Source organism: Manis javanica, chromosome 12, assembly GCF_040802235.1.
Source record: "Manis javanica isolate MJ-LG chromosome 12, MJ_LKY, whole genome shotgun sequence".
Classification (NCBI taxonomy): domain Eukaryota; kingdom Metazoa; phylum Chordata; class Mammalia; order Pholidota; family Manidae; genus Manis; species Manis javanica.
This window is the reverse complement of record NC_133167.1, coordinates 47776977-47797847: the sequence shown is the minus strand read 5'-3', so window position 1 is coordinate 47797847 and position 20871 is coordinate 47776977. Positions and strand designations below refer to the sequence as shown.

Here is a 20871-nt window from a genome sequence, read left to right as displayed (position 1 = left end):
TTTTTTCTGGTCAAGGTCATTCTTTTTATTTTTTTATTTTGATATCATTAATGTACAAGTACTTGAACATTATGGTTACTAGACTCCCCCTATTATCAAGTCCCCCCCACATACCCCATTACAGTCACTGTCCATCAGCATAGTAAGATGCTATAGAATCATTACTTGTCTTCTCTGTATATACTGCCTTTCCCCTGTCCCCCCTGCTACATTATGTGTGTTAATCGTAATGCCCCTTTTTCCCCCTTATCCCTCCCTTCCCATCCACCCTCCCCAGTTACTTTCCCTTTGGTAACTTAGTCCATTCTTGGGTTCTGTGAGTCTGCTGCTGTTTAGGAACCTACTTTATTTTGGAAGTTATCATGATGAACAATCCACTGTTTCTGTACGTATGCTTTTAAATATCCACTCTGTTCAGATTTTGCATCCCTAATGCTGTTGTCAACTTTATAAAAGAAAAATATAATACCACATTATTTCTTCTTACATATATTATTAAAAAGCAGTTGTTTTCAACTCTACCCTAAGTACTTAAAAAGAAAGGCATTTCACTAGCACATTTATTTATTTAATACAAATAAATTATTATTTATTATTTAATGTATTGTTTCTTATTTAATATATTGTAGTTTTATTATTTAAAATCTCCCTGTCAATAATATACAGGCTAGTTTTATAAATAACTTTGAAATCAACTGTTAGAAATAGTCCAGACTTACTTTCATGTCAAACTTATGCTGTAAATATTAGTTCTAACAAGCCACCTTAATATGGAATGCAAAAATATGGGGCATTATGGAGTAAAATGTTTAAGGTAACGGGTTTATATTTCATATCTATAGGGAGTCCTTTAAGCTGGTTAGACTTTTCAGAAAAATTACCCATTTATTGGTGTGCTATTGTATTAGTGTGCTCCAAAGCTGCAGTTTCATTTCTTAGTAGTTTTAACCTTTGCAGAGGACAACTAGAAACACCTATAGAGATGAATTCTAGGCATATAAATGTAAACAGAAACTTAGAGTGAATTTATTTTTCTTCTCTACAAGCACTGTTTAAAACCTGGCAGCAAAAGACTGTTCTCTTGTCTAGAAAGTATTACAGTAGAAAATGCAAAGTCATCTCTAAATACAAATGACTCTAGATTTCTAAGGAAAGCATGTATCTTAAGGGTAAATGACTTAGTCGGCTAGAGGAGAAGGGAAGTTTCCTTATTTTACCCTGAAACTTGGCAGCATTTCTGAAACAAAGCTTGAAAATTCAGGGTGAATTAAAGACAGTTTGGTTCACCTTCTTTGGAAGCTCTTTTGCACTCAGTTTACTTTCCCCAGTCATGTCAGTAAGGTACGTCATTGTCAAAGAATGGGCAAGATTTCACTGGTTGATTAAATGAAAATGTTACCAGTTGGGTGTGTTATGTTTTCCAGTTCTATGTCTTCTTGAAAGAAAGAATTCAATCAAGAGAGAATAGTCTCAAGCGACAGGAGTTTATTTAGCAAAATGAAAGTACACTTTCAAGAAGGATGGAGAGCAGGCTGTTTGGAAACCAGAAGCAGCTCTGTTGTTAGAGCTAGGGTTGGTTTTTAAAATGGTGGAAAGGTCCTCCCTGTGTCCTGTGTCATTCAGTTGACATGTTGATTGACAATTTCAGGTTATATAACCTTCGTGTGCAGGTGCTTACCCATAAGTACCCAAGCAAAACCCATGGGGACGCCAAAACTGCAATGTAAATTTATTACAATTATGGCCTAATGAACCCTAGGATAACTCTGGCTCACCTCCTGGGTCTTAGTGTGCCTGTGGCCAACCTGTGTTGGTGGTCTGGAAGCCCTGTTGGGATTTTTTACATCTTGTTTGGCTTTGATAAGACAGGAGCCTGAACCATACATAGGAGGGATTTGGGGCCTGTTCTGCCTCTGGTGACAAGGAGGTAGGTGGAGGGGACGAGGACCTTGTCTAGGACAGGAAGGACCCGCTCATGTCTGCCTAGCTACTTGACACAAATAGCAACCTTTTAACGAGAAAATGATTTTAATTTTGTCAGCTTTGGAGATAAGTCCACATGCATCATAGGTGAGATAAAATATACTTTCAAATCTGAATTTTTATATAGGCTTGTTTGTTAACTTCTGTTTGCCATCTGATGCCTATTCTTTCAAGCTACTTTGCTTTGTCTATTGTGGGGAGCATGGTGCTGGGTAAGTAAGAGATTTTAGCACAGCTCAAGCTGCTCACTTATTTTTTATTTTATTATTTATTATTTTATTATTTTTTTATTTTGGTATCATTAATCTACAATTACATGAAGAACATTATGTTTACTAGGCTCCCCCCTTCACTAAATCCCCCCCACATACCTCTTCACAGTCACTGTCCTTCAGTGTAGTAAGATGCTGTAAAATCACTACTTGTTTTCTCTGTGTTACACAGCCCTCCCTGTGCCCCCCACCCACACTATACATGCTAATCATAATGCCCCCTTTCTTTTTCCCTGCCTTTGTCAAGCTGCTCAATTTTATATCAGACAAATCCTGTTGAAAGATGGAGTCTCATTCTCAGCACCATCTTCTATAGAAATAGGATGAAGAAATTCTCCTAAAATGAATGCAAAGTAAAGAGGGGTAGGATAGAGGCCTGTAGTATCTTGAACCAGAGACCATGTATAGATAGGTAGGTAGCTAGGTGGGTATCTCCATCTACCTATCTATATCTATAGATCTCTCTTTGTCTCTCTCTTTATCTATAGGTAGATAGATTAGACATAGATATAGACATAGACATAGACATAGACATAGACATAGATATAGATACAGATATAGATCTCTTATACAGTTCAGCTCAAGGCAGGTAGGGGAGTGTTTTTGTGCTATGTATATAGGCTATAATAGATTACCAAACTGTTCAATTTTACTGCTTTGTTTTCATATTTGAATGATTTAATATTTGTAGAACTTCCATAAGATAAAAATTCAAGATGTAGGGAAAAGAATGACGTAGGAGCTCTGAATTCCTGCCTTTGATGAATAGCATATAATTTAATCAGGAGAATGGCAGACATGAATAAGATGGAGTCTCCTAAACCTCAAGAAGCTGACAATTAAATCTGAAAAAGAACTCAAGATAATTGGGGTAAAAGATAAAATATCTTGTGATTTACGAGTGCCTAGCAATTTATAAAATAATGATTTCCTAATATAATTTGACATAGGTAAGAAAGTAGTATAAATATCTAGGGTAAAAAAGAGGTGTTGTGCAAATACAGAGTTTTGATGGTAAATGTTTGGCAAGGCAGAGCCATACATAAACCATGGACCCTCAGGGATGTTTTATGGGTTTAATATTATTGATGGCAAAAAGTTGGTCCTATTCTGTAGGGAAGGATCTGGGGAGTTGTGCAGTTATACAGCTGGTATGAGACTTATGGCTTCTTTTCCACATTTTATAGCTATGAAGTAGTGGGCTGGATCATTGAGCAAATGTGTGTTATTTGGTTTGCATGAATGGTATGTACTTTGAATTCTTAAAATAGAACTCCAGTTTATTTTCTCAGTAGTCCCAGTGAGAAAAGCTATATTTCTTAAATATGGTCAGAAAGAACTTGGGGAGGAGTGTTTACTGTAGGAATCTGTGATTGTCTGCAGGCACCAGTATAAATATGTTTCCATTCCTGAGCCCAGGGGGATAATCTTATTATCAAATCTGTGTAACATTTGAATTGGTTTATTTTTTAATGCTTGTTTTAATATTGTAAAAGCACCAAGTGAATAGGGAAAAAAGTTAAAAGTATAATCGAGTATATAGTGAATAGCAAGCCCCAGGTTCCCAGCACCCCAGCGGCAACCACTGTTAATAGTATACAACGGTCTTTCACACAATGGATGTTTTATTTTTATAGTGATATGGTTTTAATTTTACCCCTGGAAGGTGTAAAGGTAATTGTAGTACCATAGCGGGCAATCCTCAAATGATCTTTAACTTTTCTTCGAAAGGCAACTTTGAAACATGAGGTTTGAGGAATGGGATTAAGCACCTGGACCTTCGAGACAGAGGTATTTGGATTTTTGTGAAGACATGTCCCCACTGATACTGACATTTGGAAGGACTGGAATTAATAGCCTTTATCCTTTTGCTAAAACATGGGAGCTATAATGATTTGGCTCTAATTTGCATTTATGTTATATTCTGAATGATGCAAGGGAAAATACTCAAACATTTTAGACCATCAGAACACTGTTCCCCAGTCTAAAGGCTGTCTCTGCATTGTAGTTGTGCTGAAGTGACAAGTTGCACTGAAGTCAGTGGAAAAATTGGCAGTATCTTTCTTAGAATAAGCTTTCACATGCAGCTTCAAACCATTGTGGTTTGGGTTGTATTTTGATAGTTGCTAGGTAGCTTGAATCGGAGAGTACAGCTGTGCAATTTAAGATGATTTTTTACTATCCTAGTGTCTAAAGAGAGTTCAATGAAATAAAACTATGGTCAGACTTTTAAAGTCTTAAAATTGACCAAACTACTTAGAACCTATACAATAGAATGAAATGAATGAATTTGACATATATACTAAAGGATACCAGTGAATTTAAGTCAGATGAAACTCTAGGTAGGCTCAGTGTAAACAGGTGAACTTCTGAAATTTCTGAACAGTTTCATTGAAAGGAAAACATTGGATTTGGGAGTTTCAGACCTCATTAACTGCTAAATTCTAACATGAACCTGCTATTTATGATAGAGTTGGAGAGAGAGACTAAGATTTCAGAAAAAAGAGCAGAAGAAAACATAGAAATCCAACTTACCTGGTAAAGTGGGAGCACTTCAAGATTTGAAACTTGGAAATGGGTTCTTGTAAAAGGAGAAATAAAGATAGCTTATTAAAGGTTTCCTATCCTGATAGTTTTTCTTGTTGATTTTCCTGAATACAAGGACTAGGCTGAAGTTGATGTGAACATGGACCATCTTTTGCTGCAGACTGTAAAGGACTGCTGTTGGAGAACATTGTTCACAAAGAAACAGGGAAGGAAAATGAGCTAAAATTTTTGTGGAAAGGTATGGAGAAGGGCAGATTGAGATGATAAACTAGAACAAATAGTGATGGAAATAGACAAGGTCAAGATTTTTTCTGGTTAAATAGGCCAGTCAAACCAGCTAGAGATGTTGTATTGCTGCTTGGAAATTGGTTTGGGCATAATCCCTGTCATGGTTTCTTCTACCTGGAGGAATATAGGACCATGGGGAAAGGAGAAGAGCTGCTTGCTCTGGGAATTGGGAATAGAGCAGGAAATAAAGAAAAAGAAAATTCCTTTCTTTAACTAGTACCCTATGTTGAGTATTTACAGATCTGTATGTCTCTGTGCTGTGATATATTTCACAAGTTGTTTCTTATGCCCTTGGTGCTTGACTGAGTTGAGGCTTAGTATTTGGTACTGAGGGAATTAAAGGGCAGGCATGGCTCTGTTCCCAAGGCCACTGTCTACAGAGTATAACTGCCTCCTTTAATCCCTGGGCGATGGTAACAGGCATGAGAATAGCAATTCTGCAGCATGTGTAATTTAGAAACCACAACAAAATAATAACAGAAAAGAAAATAGGCTATTTTGGGGGTGGGAGTCTTTCTTAAACTTTGCTTTGAAGATTTACCCATCTATATGATCAATCTAATTATGAGATGTTCAGTTGTTACAGAGTAATGGAAATTATAAAATATATCAGTATTCATTTTTTCCCCCCACATTAATTGCAAAAGTAATACAGGCTCAAAGCAAGAAATTTGGAGAAATGTAAAAGATGAAGAGTGGCATTTTAAAGTCAGGTTTTTTTCTTAGAATATTTGTGGAGTGGGTGGGATGGGATGAGGGGAAGAAACTTCACATGGAAGGATTCAAGAGGGTGTTATGGAAGGATTCAAGTACTGCATAATCTTAACCTTAATAATTTAACCTTTCTGAGTAATAAAGGAGATTTGGATACATCTCCTTTAGGATGTATGGAACAGATCTTAAATCATTTTGGTCAAGTGTAGAACTATCTACCAAAGAAAGATCTCTGTGGGGAGATCATTAAAATGAAAGTAGGTTGTCATTTGAGTGAATGGTTCAGATTCACTCAGGTGCTCCAGAAGTGCCACTGAAGCATCTTCACCCATATTTTCATTGCTTCCATTAAATACATTGTGTGTGTGCACATGACTGGCAGCCATGAAGTCTGGCCCACTCACCAGGTAGTGGCATACCCTTGGGCAAGTAATTTAACCTTTCTGTGGCTTAGCAGTTCCTTTGCTAGTAGCATGACAGGAGATAGTCAGGCTTTCTCCCAGGTTCCATTCAGTTCTGACCATTTTGTTCTAAGGCATTTATCTTGTTCTTTTTCTTCATTGGTCTCACTCCACCATTTTCTTTTGCCTTCAAGGTAATTAAACTATTCCCAGTTCAGACAATGAGCTAAGTGCTTTTCTGAATATATGAACTCAAGGAATGCAGAAGTGATTTGAGAAAGTGTAAATCCTGGCTGGAGTCCAGAATGTTATTACCAAAGTGTCTTAATAAATGTGTCTGTTTGTGTGAGATAGAAAACATGGTAGGATATGGGAACAAATGAGCAAGCTTACAATTTTTAGTAGTATTTGGAATGAAAATGATTAGGATTATGTAGTACTTGATGAGAATAGACATTTCATAGATTAAATCTGAAGGCCATATACACTTTAGGAGAGTTACTTACGGCTTATATTTTTCCTTCCCATCTTGAAGAAGACAGGTTATACAGTAAAAACTATACCTACTTGTTCAAGGTGTTCAACTTCTATTGTATGTGAATGCAGTTTTTGTCCTATGTATGGACATAGGATTTCTGGAAACTTCATATTTTGGGAGCAGTTCCATATATAGAAATACATAGAACAAATAAAACAAAGAACTCAGTGTAGGTATTTTTGGTGATGAAGTGGTTTGTAAGTATCAAGCAATGACCAGCCTAGAAGCTGAAGATTTTTTTCTACTACAGTGATGGAAGTATAGATTAATTAGCTGGTTGCAAAGGAAAGCAGTGTTATAGTTGGCTGTTGGGGTCTTTATTTAAATAAGCTTATGGAGTTATTGGTGTTTATGAGAAGGTGTGGTGCCTGTTTCATGTTATTACTCTAGGAAATATTTTCCATGATTCAAGTAATAACCAGAAAGACTTTCCCAATGATGCCTAAAACCTGGGTGTAAGTGAGAGGAGAGAGGAGTCAAAACCTGGAGAAAGTGGTGAAAAGCAGCAGACAATGGAGGAGAAAATACCTCACTTCTCTACTTTCTCACATGGAGGTCCTGGTGCAGAAAGAGGCCTGGCAGAGGAGACCAGAAGGGTAGAGGAATGAAGCTTTGGATGAAGTTCAAGGGCCTTTAGACCCACACAGGATGAAAAAAAGGAGAACTGACACCCAGCTCCACTCACCGGATTCCTTTGCTCCTCAGTTCTGATGAGAAAGATGGAGTTTTGGCACTTGTGTGAGGCCACATGAAAAATCGCTCCTGTCCTGGTATTTGGACTTGCCATTAGTAGTGAAAAGTGAATGTAGAACAATTTCCAAGTAACACCCCTTTCATGTACAAATAAGGACGGTTGGCATTTGATTTTGCTGTGTATTTGAAAGCTGCAGCAAATGCAGCGAATGAATTTAGTGACAGGCTTTGGACATGTTTTTGATATATTGGGTGGTGAGAGTTGGAGGTGGGAGAGACATAACAGCATGCAGAAGGCAGGCAAAATGTCATTTAAGGCAGCGTGCTTCTCAGTTCCTGGCAATCCCTGCTGCACAGCTGCAGTGTGGCAGGGTGGGGGAGGAGGACAGGGAGATGGCACTGCCACTGTACGCAGCAGCCTGCCCTGGCTGGCCAAACTCTGACGCATCAACTGGAGAGCATGAATCCTGGCTCTAGACCGTCATCTGATTGCATATTATTTTACCACTTTTATAACTGTTACATGGTTTTTGTGCCTTTTGAATAAATCTTTATGCACAGTGTGATTAAAAGATGTGCAACAATATGCTCACTTAACTGCATTTATGGTAGATTAAAAGGAGATGAAAGTCCGTAACTATCTTTTAATTTTAAAATTTCATCTTTTCACTGATTGATTTTTTTTCACTATTCAAATACACACAGAGATGTTGATAGGTGCCAGTCACTAATTATTAATATGATTCTAAGGTGGGGGTTATTGGTAGCTTTGGCCAGAAATTCTTTAAAGTTTCCTGTGCTGGCCCTGAGGAATGACATAGTCTTTCCAGGAAACAGAGCTGGGCTTGAATCCTAGTACAGCCACTAGAACAAATATTAATTTTTGTTTTTTACTGTGATAAAATATACATAATAAAATTTACCATTTTAGACATTTTTAAGGTTGTGCTTCTGTAACATTATGTACATTCATATTGTATTGTCACCATTACTATCATCCATTTCTAGAACTTTTTCATCTTCCCTAAGTGAACCTTTATACCCATTAAACAAGAGCTCCCCATCCCTCTGTCCCCCCAGCCCCTGGTAACTACTATTCAATTTTCTACTCTATTGCTTGATCATATGGTAACTGTATGTCTAATTTTTTGAGGAACTACCTGTCTTAGTAAGTTTGGGCTGCTATAACAGAATATCTTAGACTGGTGGCTTATAAAAAGCCAAAAATTTGTTTTCCACTGTGAAGGATGCTGGAAGTCTGAGGTCAGGATGCCAGCATGGTTGGGTCTGGTGAGGGTCCCTTTTCTTTGTTGCAGATTGACATCTTCTGTGTCCTTAAAGGGGAGAGAGAACTCTCTGGGGTCTCTTTTATAAGAGCACTATTCTCATTATGAGGGCTCTACCCTCAGGACTTAATCGCATCCCAAAGGCCCACCTCCTAATAGCAGCACATTGGTGGTTAGGATTTCAATATATGGATTCTGGAGGAATGCAGACATTCAGTCCATAACACTGCCATACTATTTGCTAGGACAAATTCTAACTTCCCTAGCCTCAGGTTTGTGATTTATAAAACAGGAATAGTAATCCCTACTCTGAAGTGGGCTGAAGCAAGTGAAGCAGGTGAAGCTCCAGCACCATTTCTTGCTTCAAGAGACGGTAGTAAGAAAACGTGTACTTTCTGCCCAAACCTTGCTGTTTCTTGCCTGTCTCTGCTCTTGCTGCTCCTCTGTAATACCCACTGTTGCCAGGATACCTCTACTTACCTGTAAGATTTGCCCAGGGCTGCCTTCTCTAGAAAGTTAGCCTTGCTTCTCTCCAAGTTATGTTACATGCCCATTTTTTTTTTTGTTTTATGGCACTTCTGTTATTGCACCTACCATATTGTATAGGGTCTGTCTTCTCATTCCTGTCTCCTAATTGTAGATTCATTCAATACATATTGCAATATTTACTATGTACCCCATGCTGGGGATTTAGTGGTGGAATCTATCTGCAGGGAGACCTGGAATCTATCTGCAGGGAGCTCCATCTGGACTAGTTTCTCAGGGTGTGATCTAAAAGACCACCTGCATCAGAAACACTTTGGTGACCCACTCTGGGCCTGGGCATCTGAAGTTCTAACATTCACCTTTTGTGACTCTTGTGCTTATTGGTCTGTGAGTTAGGAGATTCTGTGAGGGAGGACCCTGTGTCAGCACCTCATCCTTAGCCCTGAGCACAGTTTCTGGCACAAGTAGGTACACAGAAAATATGTGCTGCAGAAGTAGGGTACTCTGAACTGAAATCAGGTTGGAATGACACACTCCATGTGGGTCCCATAGGAGGCATGGGCAGCACTAGCATGGGGTAGGGATTAACTCTACCTTTTCCCTGCAAGTGAAATACATAGTCAGTCTCCAGCTTCTAAATGTTTATTGATTTCTTGCTCAGTAGGCTTCTCTCTACCTCTGCCTGGTCTCTAGATTTCCTCAAGGAAAGAGATGGGCCATTTTCACTTTAAAGTACCTCAGATTCATGGCAGTCTTTTAAATGCTAAAGATTCTTTAATTCCCAGGGAAACATCTTTTTGAATTAGCTCTTATTAAGGATTATAATGCTTGAAGAGGTGTATCACACAAGCTTTTGAAATTAAGTTCTCTGGATGACATAATTTATACATACATAATATAAAAACCTGTATACTAGAATGACACTTGCATACTAGGATTTGTAGACTATGAAATAGTCTACAAATTTTATTTTTGTTGAAGTGTAGAAGAGATAAATTTGTTTTTGAGCATAAATATAAGGGAGAAAAGGTGGGTAGATTTGAGCTATTAAAGGGTCTGAAATTTCTAGCAGTCAGGATCTACTTGAGTTTATTACGGAGTGGCTCAATTGGTTGGCTTGTCACTTTTCTTGGTATTAATAAAATTCCATGCTTTTCTCCCTTTTTGAGTTTTTGGTTTAGAGCTTAAATTAAATATTATTTGTAAAATTACTTGTGTTGAATATAAAGATAGACAAATTTTGCAGCCAGTCCTACGGTTATTGTGAATATTCTTTTGGATAACTTAATTGGTCAAGCATTAGGATAAATATCCCTGTGGTAGCTGAGGCCCTCTTTCATCTAATCTCCTGGGAGCAAATAACTTAATAAAACTCATAGCTATTCAGGTCAGTAAACGGATTTGCTCATTTAGGTTAAGGAAAATGCAGAAGGAATTTTGATAAACTGAGCATTGGACTGAGAGAAATAGCTCTTTTCTTGCATCAGTGCTTCTAATTGGCACCTGACATTAGTTTCCTCTCATCTGAAATGTTTACCCTTTCTTCTCCATCTAAATTCTACTCCTCATTTTAGCTTTGTCCTCTTTTCCAAGATTCTGCTATTTTTTTCAGAGCTGAAGGCACTTCATCTCCATATGTGGGTTCAGCTTTAATTTAGGGTTTTTCTTAGGGGCTAATCTCTGCTTGTTCACAACAAATCAAACTTTCCATTGGTTTTGTTTTGCTCTTGCATGATTCTGATAGTAAACATTTTTCTTGTTCCTTGTGACCAAACATCTCCATTATTGCCTTCCACCTTCTCTGCTACCCAGTTATTCTGGGCCTGGGCTACTACTTGGCTTCTCTAGTCTTTTCTGCAGGAGCCTCATTGGCTGTGTTTTAATTTACCAACTGCCATATCTTCCTAATGCCAAGAGTGTAGTTTACTTAGGCCTCTGTCTAACTCTACTGGTTGCCTACCTACATAGGCTTGCTAATGTGATGTTCTTCATTGGTCCCAAACTACTTCCCTACTTGGGTGAGTCTGTTTACTCTTTGTGTCCCAGCCTTCCTTAATATGGCCTATCCTGCTTCAGCTGAGTCCTGATTTGAACCAAAGCCCAATTCAGTGGCTAAATTATCACCATTTGTGCTTTTCATCACTAAAAGATAGATGTCTTGGTTAACCTCTCTGTCTCAGCCAGTAGTTCACATGTGCCATTTGAGCACAGTAAAATATGTCATTTCAGAATGTTATTCAACAAGGCATCTGTTTAGCCTGGCTTCGTCTTTTTGACATGAACAGAATTCAGGCATATCTTAGTAGGGGTCACCACCAGTTTTCTCCTATTGCATAGCCTTACCTTCTAAGGTGATACTGACTTGGCCTGTAAGAGCACAGCAGGTAGTTTTGATTTGCATGTTTAGTTGTGGTTTTCATTGTATTGGTGCTAGAGAAAATATATGCACAAGATTTTGTATATAAATTCAGGACTTAGTAGACCCCTTAGGGGTCCATAGGCCCAGCCCCATAGGCCATAGTAATACTGTGATGGAAATGTAGCATTTTACTTTCCTCTCATGGTGGTTATGTAAACCATGTAAAGACAATCTATAAATGAAATGGAAATGGATTTTTTTGATTAAAGATCTCTATCTGCTGAAAAAAATGGCATGGAAGTTGTAATAAGTTAGAGGAGAATGATGCTAATATTTTGCTGATATCATAGGTTGTTGAATTTATGTTTGACTTGCTATCTACAAGTCAAACTACACTGTAACTACAGTGTAGCTATAAGACTACACTGATAGTTTTATAAATGCTACTTAAAAAACAATAATCAAAAGCTACATATGCATGGATTGAATGTGGAAAAAATAAGAAAAGCATTTATTTTGAACAGAATGTTATTGTCAAAGCATTTTTTCATTTATTGTAGGTATGCAATTATAAGTGATATAAATGAATTTTGGCTATCAACCAAAGACCATATTTTATTTGAATCATTTGGAATTTTATTAAAATTCAAATATGGAATATTTTAATTGGAAGTTGAGGAATTACAGCTAGCCCTGTGGTTTATATAACATTTAAGATAGGAAACCACTTTAAAGGACAGTTCACTGATTTGTTGCTAAGTTTCTATAACCAACGTATAAAGATGAAATGTGCTTTTATTTCACCATTATTTGCAATATTTGTGATTTAGCTTTTATTATCTACATTATTGTGTTTAAACCACTTGTTGAAATACATTTTGATGAGGCTGTCTGAAATTTTTTCCAAGTGGACCACCTTTGAGAAGATTGTGTATTTAGAATTTCCATACCTAAAAAATATTTATTGAGAATTGAATACTTTAAAAAAAAGATCACTTTGGTAAGGGGAAAGGAGAAAGTCAGAGGTGAATTTACAGATGAAGGGATCAGAAAGGTCACCCAGGCCAGCTATTGCAGATGGAGACTCAGAGATGGCATGTGGTTAGTTGAGGTCTCTGATTCCTTCCTGCATTATTTCCACTATGCTAGACTGCCGGGAAAGCTTTCAAATCACCACCAGTAAGTTTCTCCAGAGAGCTTCAGCTATTTTCTCCAGCAACTTGATTTTTCTCCCAAGGTTAAACCTTACACAGCAAGTTTGTTCTGTGATAGGAATAGGTCCATTGAATAAACCACTGCATACTGCAGATCAGGACTTCTGACCTTGAAACTGGGCTGCAAAACAAGTGATCAACTGATTGGATCAGCTTAGTGAGGTGAAATTCCTGTCAAACAAACAGCCTATGTAAATGTTAAATGAGAAGAAATCTGTTTTTCATGTTGTAGTGATTCACCAGTTTCTAGTAGTGGTCATTTGAAAGGAGAGGGAGCAGCAATGGACAAAGCTGAACACAGAAGTACTAGACATTATTGTAATCTGGCTTAGTCTTTATGGGCAAGTTTAGATACGTTCTTGTAGGTACTTGATTTAAATAGGCCAAACATGAGGAGACCGTGCTTGGGAATGAACAGAAGATGCAGTGGCAAGGGCATATAGCAGGTAGGAGAAGAGCTGTATTCAGTGTTCTTGGCATTATAAAACCTTGCCTGTGAGTAAGTGACATATGGTAAAAGGGATCCTGAAAGAAAAGACGCTAAAAGGGTCCTTGATTTGGGACATGCACTCTGCAGTTTCATCATCTAATCAGAGAAATGGACAGGAAGCCCGGCTGTTGAACATACCTCACAAGATGAGAAATGCTTAGATGGGCTCTTCCAGAGAACTTCCATTTCCATGGGATACATTTGGGGATACTGAAATAGGGATGTTTTTGATTGATATGAAACTTTGTGAAGAGTAGATCATAAGGTAAAAATGAAAACATAAGAGTAGTACAAATAGCATGTGTTTTGGAAACAAAGCTCACATCCTTGCTTTTCAGTTTACCATCCATGTGCCCTAAGACAAGTGACAGCCACTCATAGTTGGGCTTATCTTTGTAAAATGGAGTAGTAAGTAGCTGTATTTTCCCATTCCATATGTCTTTATTAAGCCTGTTTCCATTCTGATTTCTCCTTTATCACACTTCCCTTTGTGTGGGTTGGCACTGGAGTGGCCATGGACATTTTGGGTTTAGTGTTTTATACATATATATGTGTGTGTGTGTGTGTCCGTGTCCTTTGTACTGGTAATTTTGTATTATTTCCTTTTTTTTGTATTCTACCTACTGTTTTTCCTAAAGAGAACTGCCCAAATTGTAAAAATGTTATGCCTCACAAAACCTGGGTCTGCTCTGGTTCACTTGATAAGATTCTTACTAAAAGTAGCTGAAATAACCATGTGAAGTACTGTGTCAGCTATTTATTGCCACGACAACCCACCTCCCACATTTAGAGCTTAGAATAACAGCTATCTTATTTGCTCATGGTTCTGTTGATCAACACGTTGATCTGGGCTCAACTTCGTGGTTTTTCTGCCGGTCTCTGCCGGGCTTACTGCTTTCTGGGTGGTAGTCAGTCAGCAGTCTGGCGGGACTAGATGGTCCAAGATGGCCTCACTCAGATAACTGGCAGTTGGCAGTTGGGTTACCTTGTTTCTCCTCCCCGGGGTCTTTCTGGTGGGCTAGCTCAGATCTGTTTCCATGGTGCACCATTCCAGGCGGGAGAGACACAGAACCCTCTGCTTTGCATTCTGTGAAAGCGAGTCACAGGTTTAGCCGTATTAAGGGGTGGAGAAATTCCACTTCTTGATAGAATAAGCTGCAAAGAATGTGTAGCCATTTTTAATCTAACACAAACTCTGTGCCTGAAATAAAAGATACTGATATATGTTAGCTTTCTTTTCTTCTTTCTCGTCCCACTTGGGTTCTTATTTCTGCTGTAGTTAAACATGAATTGAAGAGAGGCTTCCGTGGAGGAAGAGAAAATAAGGTTTCCATTGATCTGTCTGATATTTGATTTTGTAAATTTCCACTCCAGTTTTATTAGGATATAATTAACATACAACACTGTATAAGTTTAGAGTATACTATATAATGATTGACTTATATGTGAAATGGTTACCACAATAAGTTTAGTTAATGTCCATCATCTCATATAGATTTTATATATATATATAATTTTTTTTTCCCCTTGTGATGAGAACTCAGGATTCACTTTCTTAACTTTCATATACATCATACAGCAGTGTTAACTATAATCATCATGTACATTACATCACTAGTAAGAGTTTGTTAAAGAAAGTTCAGTTTGGTAGGAGAAGTGTATTAATAATTTAAAATACAGAAAAAGAGATATATGTAGCAGCTTATTAATAAAAATACATGCCATTCTAAAAGTTTAGTGAAATGATGATATACATGGCATTAGGATAATCCAATAAAGTAAACTTCCATGATTTTTCCCTTTCAGTGATAGTTAATTGCTTGCTTACTGAGTAATTAAATCAATCAGTCTAATGATAGATGAGTTACATGCTGTGTTTAATGATACAGATAGCTGCCATAACTTTTGCCTGTTAAACAAATGGTTGTGAGAATCAACCAGGTCCTCCTTGTGATGCTGTGATCATCATAATCACAATTACAACTAAAAGCAAACATTTGGAGAATGAGTTTGAAATACTTGTCCCTTGTATAGTTGATAATAATAAATGTTTCTTTTGTGAATACCATCTTGTCTTTATGACTATTGAAGAGATTATAATGAGTAGAAAGAAATACAGAAATAAATGGAAAAGGAAGTGCAAGCTGTTAATTGTCTTTAGTTTTTCTAGCTGTAGAGGACAGAAAATGAAAAATGGGAAATTACTGACTCCTATAAAGGGAAAGTCAAGTGAACATTTAGGTTCACCTAGCTGGAGGGGCCCTAGTAGGAAATCATGACCCAGGTTTTATCCAACCATGAGCTGTGTCTTCTTCATCAGTGTTGCTATCAGTTTCAGGCTTGATGTGGGAACAAATTGGCTATAGCAGTTTAAATCCCTATATTCTGTTAGGTATAAGTACAGTAGAAAAGAGTAGTTGTTTAGGAAAAGCCCAAGATGAGCTCTGATTAGTTGTTCTGGGTTTGGTGTGAGTTATGTGTCTGTCCATCCCCAGACAAACTGTTATGATCAGGAGGATGGAATGCATTGTCTCAGGCGTCTTTCATGCTTCACATATTCTTCTTCTGGAGCTAGGTTGGGGAACCTCATCTCAATACCACAGACTGAGGCTTGGAAAGTGTGGATCCCAGCAACAGTTTGGGGCTACTGTTAGAAGTAAGGTGGAGCTATGATGGCAAGCCAAACACAGCTAAGGTCTATTACAAATGTCATGTGTATATTCCTGGCATACAGTAGAAGTTCAATACTATGTCTTGAATTAGAGATAGTTGTAAGCAATGTATATTTTAGATACATTTTTGTGTAGTTATTTTGTTCTCAGACCTCTGCTGAGAAACAGATAAGAATTTGCAATTTCACATCATTTTTTTCAAAACATTTGTTAATGATTATGTTCTTTCTACCTAGTCATTTAACAATAATGTTCCCATTTTACAGATGGAAGACAGTGTATATGCTGAAAAGGCTTGATACTATTTATAAAATGCAATACTGGACAAACTTAGAAGAAAATACTTTTCTCCATTTGAAATTTTGTAAATTGTGTTTAAAAAGTACTCAAATAGATAAGTGTATTTATTTGTTCCAATTAACTCTTAAAGATAGTCTGTGACTGTTAGTCTGATAACATGTTTGATACATGTGATGTATTTTTACATGCATTTGGAAAACTGGTCATATGATACTATTTGTAGAATTTTTAGACACAATTGATGTAAAATTGATGTAAAAACTAGAACAGGTATTCTAATTTATTTTGCCTTTTGGTAAAATTCAAGTCAGACATGAATTAGCTCCTGACAACTTGACCTATTTAAGAACTTTAGGGGCTTTATTCCATAAGGTATTATGAAATTGCCTTTTATATTGTCACAGATTACTATATAAACAAGTGACCATATAATCAGTCATTCAAACCAGCACATCATTGTGAATGAAAGGGGAAAATTATAGTGGGAAGCCACGTACAATGTATACAAGCTGGGGCTTATAGTCACTTTATGTATAAACAATGTGATTTTTATTAACAGCAAATTTAATATTAAATTATCTATATGGGGAGCAGCAAGGGAAAAACAACTTATTACTTACAAGGGAAACCCCATAAGGCTTATCAACAGGTTTTTCAGCAGAAACTTTGCAGGTCAGAGGGAGTGGTATGATATATTCAAAGCACTGAAAGTAAAAGAAAAAGCCTGCCTTACCAAAAATACTGTACCAAGCAAAATTATATTCAGAAGTGAAAGAGAGGTAAAGAGTTTTCTAGTCAAACAAAAGCTGAAGAAGTTCATCACCACCAAACCAGACTTATAAGAAATGTTAAGGGGACTTCTTTTAATTAAGATAAAGGGCATTCATTAGTAAGAAGAACACTATAAAAGAATAAATTTCACTGTAAAGGTAAATACATAGTAAAGGTACTAGAATAATCACTTACAAAGCTAGAATGAAAGCTAAGTCAAAAGTAATAAAAATAACTATGCTTACAATAATTACTTAAGGGATAAACAAGATAAAAAGATGTAAAATGTGACATCCAATAAAGGTATACCACTAAGGAAATTCATCAAACCACAAACGAAAAAAGCAAGAGAAGAAGAAAGGAACAGAGAAGAACTATAAAATAGCCAGAAAACAATGAACAAAAGGGTAATAAGCATGTATCTATTAATAATTACTTTAAATGTAAACACACTAAATCCTCCAATCAAAAGACATAGAGTGACTGAATGGATAAAAAAAAAAGACCCATCTATATGCTACCTACAAGAGATTCACTTTAGATGTAAGGACACACACAAAGTAAAGGGATGAAAAAGATATTCCATGCAAATGTAAGTGAAAAAAACTGGAGTAACTATACTTATGTTAGACAAAACAGACTTTAAAACAAAGACTGTAATAAGAGACAAAGAAGAACATTACATAATGATAAAAGGGTCAATCCAACAAGAAAATCTAATATTTGTAAATATTTATGCACTCAACATAGGAGCACTTAAATATATAAAGCAAATATTAACAGACCTAACAGGAGAAATAGAAGCAGTACAGTAATAGTAAGGGACTTTAATGCCCCCACTTACATCAATGTATAGATTATCCAGTAAGAAAACAAATAAGGAAATATTGACCTTAAATGACACATTAGACCAAGTAGACTTAATAGATATTTACAGAACATTCCATTCAAAAGCAACAGAATGCCCATTCTTCTCAAGTGTACATGGAGCATTTTATAAATTCAAATGTTAGGCCACAAAACAAGTCTTAATAAATTTAAGAGGATTGAAATAATACCCAACATCCTTTCCAACCACAATGGTATGAAACTAGAACTTAATTACACAAAGAAAAGTGGAAATGAACAAATATATAGAAAGCTAACATATATTTGCTACTGTTTACTAGCAAATGTGTAAAAAAAAAAACCAAAAGGAAAATAAAAAAGGCCATCCATTTATAATAAAATCTCTCAACAAAGTGTGTATACAGGGAACATACTCAACATAATTAAGGTCAATTTGGGATGCAGCAAAAGCAATTCTAAGAGGTTCTAGTGATAAATGCCAGTCTTAAGAAACTAGTAAAGTCTCATAAGCAACCTAACATTACACCTCAAGGAATTAGAAAAAGGAAAGCAAACAAATTCCAAAGTTAGTAGAAGGAAGGAAATAACACATATTACAGCAGAAATAAATGAAATAGAGACTAAGAAGACAATAGAAAATATTGATGAAACTAAAAGCAGGTTCTTTGAAAAGATAAACATGACTGACAAACCAGATACTTCACTGGTGAGTTTTATGAAATATTAAAAAATATTTAATACCATTTTTTTTCAAACTCTTCCAGAAATAGAAAAGGAGGGAACTCTTCCAAACTTATTTTATAAGACCAATATTACCCTGATACCAAAACCAGACAAGGATGCCATAAGAAAGGAAAATAACAAGCTAATAACCCTGATGAACATAGATGCAAAAATTCTCAACAATATTAGCAAATTGAATAGAACAATACAATGAAAGGATCCTATACTATGATCAAGTGGAATTTATTACAGGGATACAAGAATGGTTCAACATTTACATATCAATTTGATACACCACATTAACAAAATGAAGGATTAAAAATCACACAACCATCTCAATAGTTGCAGAAAAAGCACTTGACAAAGTTCAACATCCATTTATAATAAAATCTCTCAACAAAGTGTGTATACAGGGAACATACTCAACATAATTAAGGCCATATATGACAAGTCTGCACCTACATCATACTAATGGTGAAAATCTGAAAGCTTTTGAGAACAGGAACAAGACAAGGACACCATCTCTCACCACTTTTATTCAACATAGTATTGAAAATCTTAGCCAAAGAAACTAAACAAGAAAAAGAAATAAAAGTTATCCAAATTGGAATCAAAGAAATGTGTCACTATTTGCAGATAGCATGGCATTGTATGTAGAAAACCCTACAGAATCTATCAGAAAACTATTAGAACTAATAAATGAATTTGGCAATGTTGCAGATAAATCGAAATATATAAAAAATAAAAATAAATGGAAAGATATTCTGTGCTCATAGATTAGAAGAATTAATATTGTTAAAATGTCTCTACTACTCAAAACATTGTACAGATTCAATTCAATCCTTATCAAAATTCCAATGACATTTTTCATAGAAATAGAACAAAAAGTCCTACAATTTGTATGGGACCATAAAAGACCCCAAACAGCCAAAGCAATCTGGGAAAAGAAGAACAAAGTTGTAGTTGTCATGCTTCCTGATTTCAAAGCACTTCAAATTTAATTTCAAAGTTATAGTAGTTAAAACAGTGTGGTATTGGCAAAAACCCCCAAAAGCAGACATGTAGATCAGTGAGATAGAATAGAGCCTAGATATAAACCCATGCATATATTTGGTCAATTAATTATGACTAAAGAGCCAAGGATATATATATATAAAGGCAGTCTCTTCAATCAGTGGTGTTGGGCATATGGACAGCTAGCTACATGCAAAGAATAAAACTGGGCCACTACCTTGCACTGTATACAAAAGTTAACTCAAAATAGATTAAACACTTGAATAGAAGACCTGAAATCATAAAACTACTAGGAAAACACATAGGTGACAAACTGCTTGACAAAGGTCTTGGCAAGGATTTTTTGAGTCTGACAACAAAAGTACAAGCAACAAAGGCAAAAATAAACAAGTAGGACTACATGAAACTTAAATGTTTCTGCACAAAAAAGGAAACCATCAACAGAATGAAAAGGCAACTTACTGAATGGGAGAAAATATTTTCAAATCATATCTGATAAGGAGTTAATATCCAAAATATATAAAGACTCATACAACTCAAAGAACTCATACAGTAGCAAAAAGCAATGTGATTAAAAAATGGGCAGGAGATCTGAGTAGACATTTTTTCAAAGAAGACAGTCAGGTGGTCAACAGGTTAATGAAAAAATGTTCTATATCATTCATTATCAGAGAAATGCAAATTAAAACTATAATGAGATATATCACCTCACACCTGTTAGAATGGCCATCAACAAAAAGACTGGAGATATCAAATGTTGGTGAGGATGTGGAGAAAAGGAACCCCTTGTGGTAGGTGCACTGTTGGTAGGTATGTAAATTGGTACAGCCATTATGGAGAACAGTATGGAGGTTTCTAAAAACATTAAAAATAGAACTATCATATGATCCAGCAATTCAATTTCTAGGTATTTGTCCAAAGAAAATGCAAGCACTAATTCAAAAAGATACATTCACACCCATGAGTAGCCAAGATATGGGAACAACCTCCATAGCTGTCAATGGGTGAATGGTTAAAGAAATTGTGATATACATAATGGAATATTATTCAGCCATAAAATGAATGGAATCTTGTCATTTATGACATCATGGGTAGATCTCAACAGCATTATGCTAAGGAAATGAGACAGAACAAGATGGATACCATATAATCTCTCTTGTGTGTGGAAAGAGAAACATATATTAAAAAAAAAAACAACCTCACAGATGCAGAGACCAGATCATTGATTGCCAGAAGCAGAAGGTGGTGGTGGTGAGGGATGGAAGATGCAG

At 36.3% G+C, this 20871-nt stretch overlaps 1 protein-coding gene and 1 long non-coding RNA gene across 7 annotated transcripts in view; both read left to right on the top strand.

Annotated features, from left to right (window-relative positions):
* Positions 1-20871, top strand: part of PLCL1 (phospholipase C like 1 (inactive)) — a 346962-nt gene that overhangs the window by 34923 nt on the left and 291168 nt on the right. The window lies entirely within an intron of this gene.
* LOC140845038 (uncharacterized) overlaps positions 1-20871 on the top strand; it is a 107229-nt gene that overhangs the window by 9509 nt on the left and 76849 nt on the right. Inside the window, exon 1 of the long non-coding RNA XR_012123663.1 lies at positions 1-20871. This exon is cut by the window's left edge and continues 9509 nt beyond it. This is a non-coding gene — a long non-coding RNA (uncharacterized lncRNA).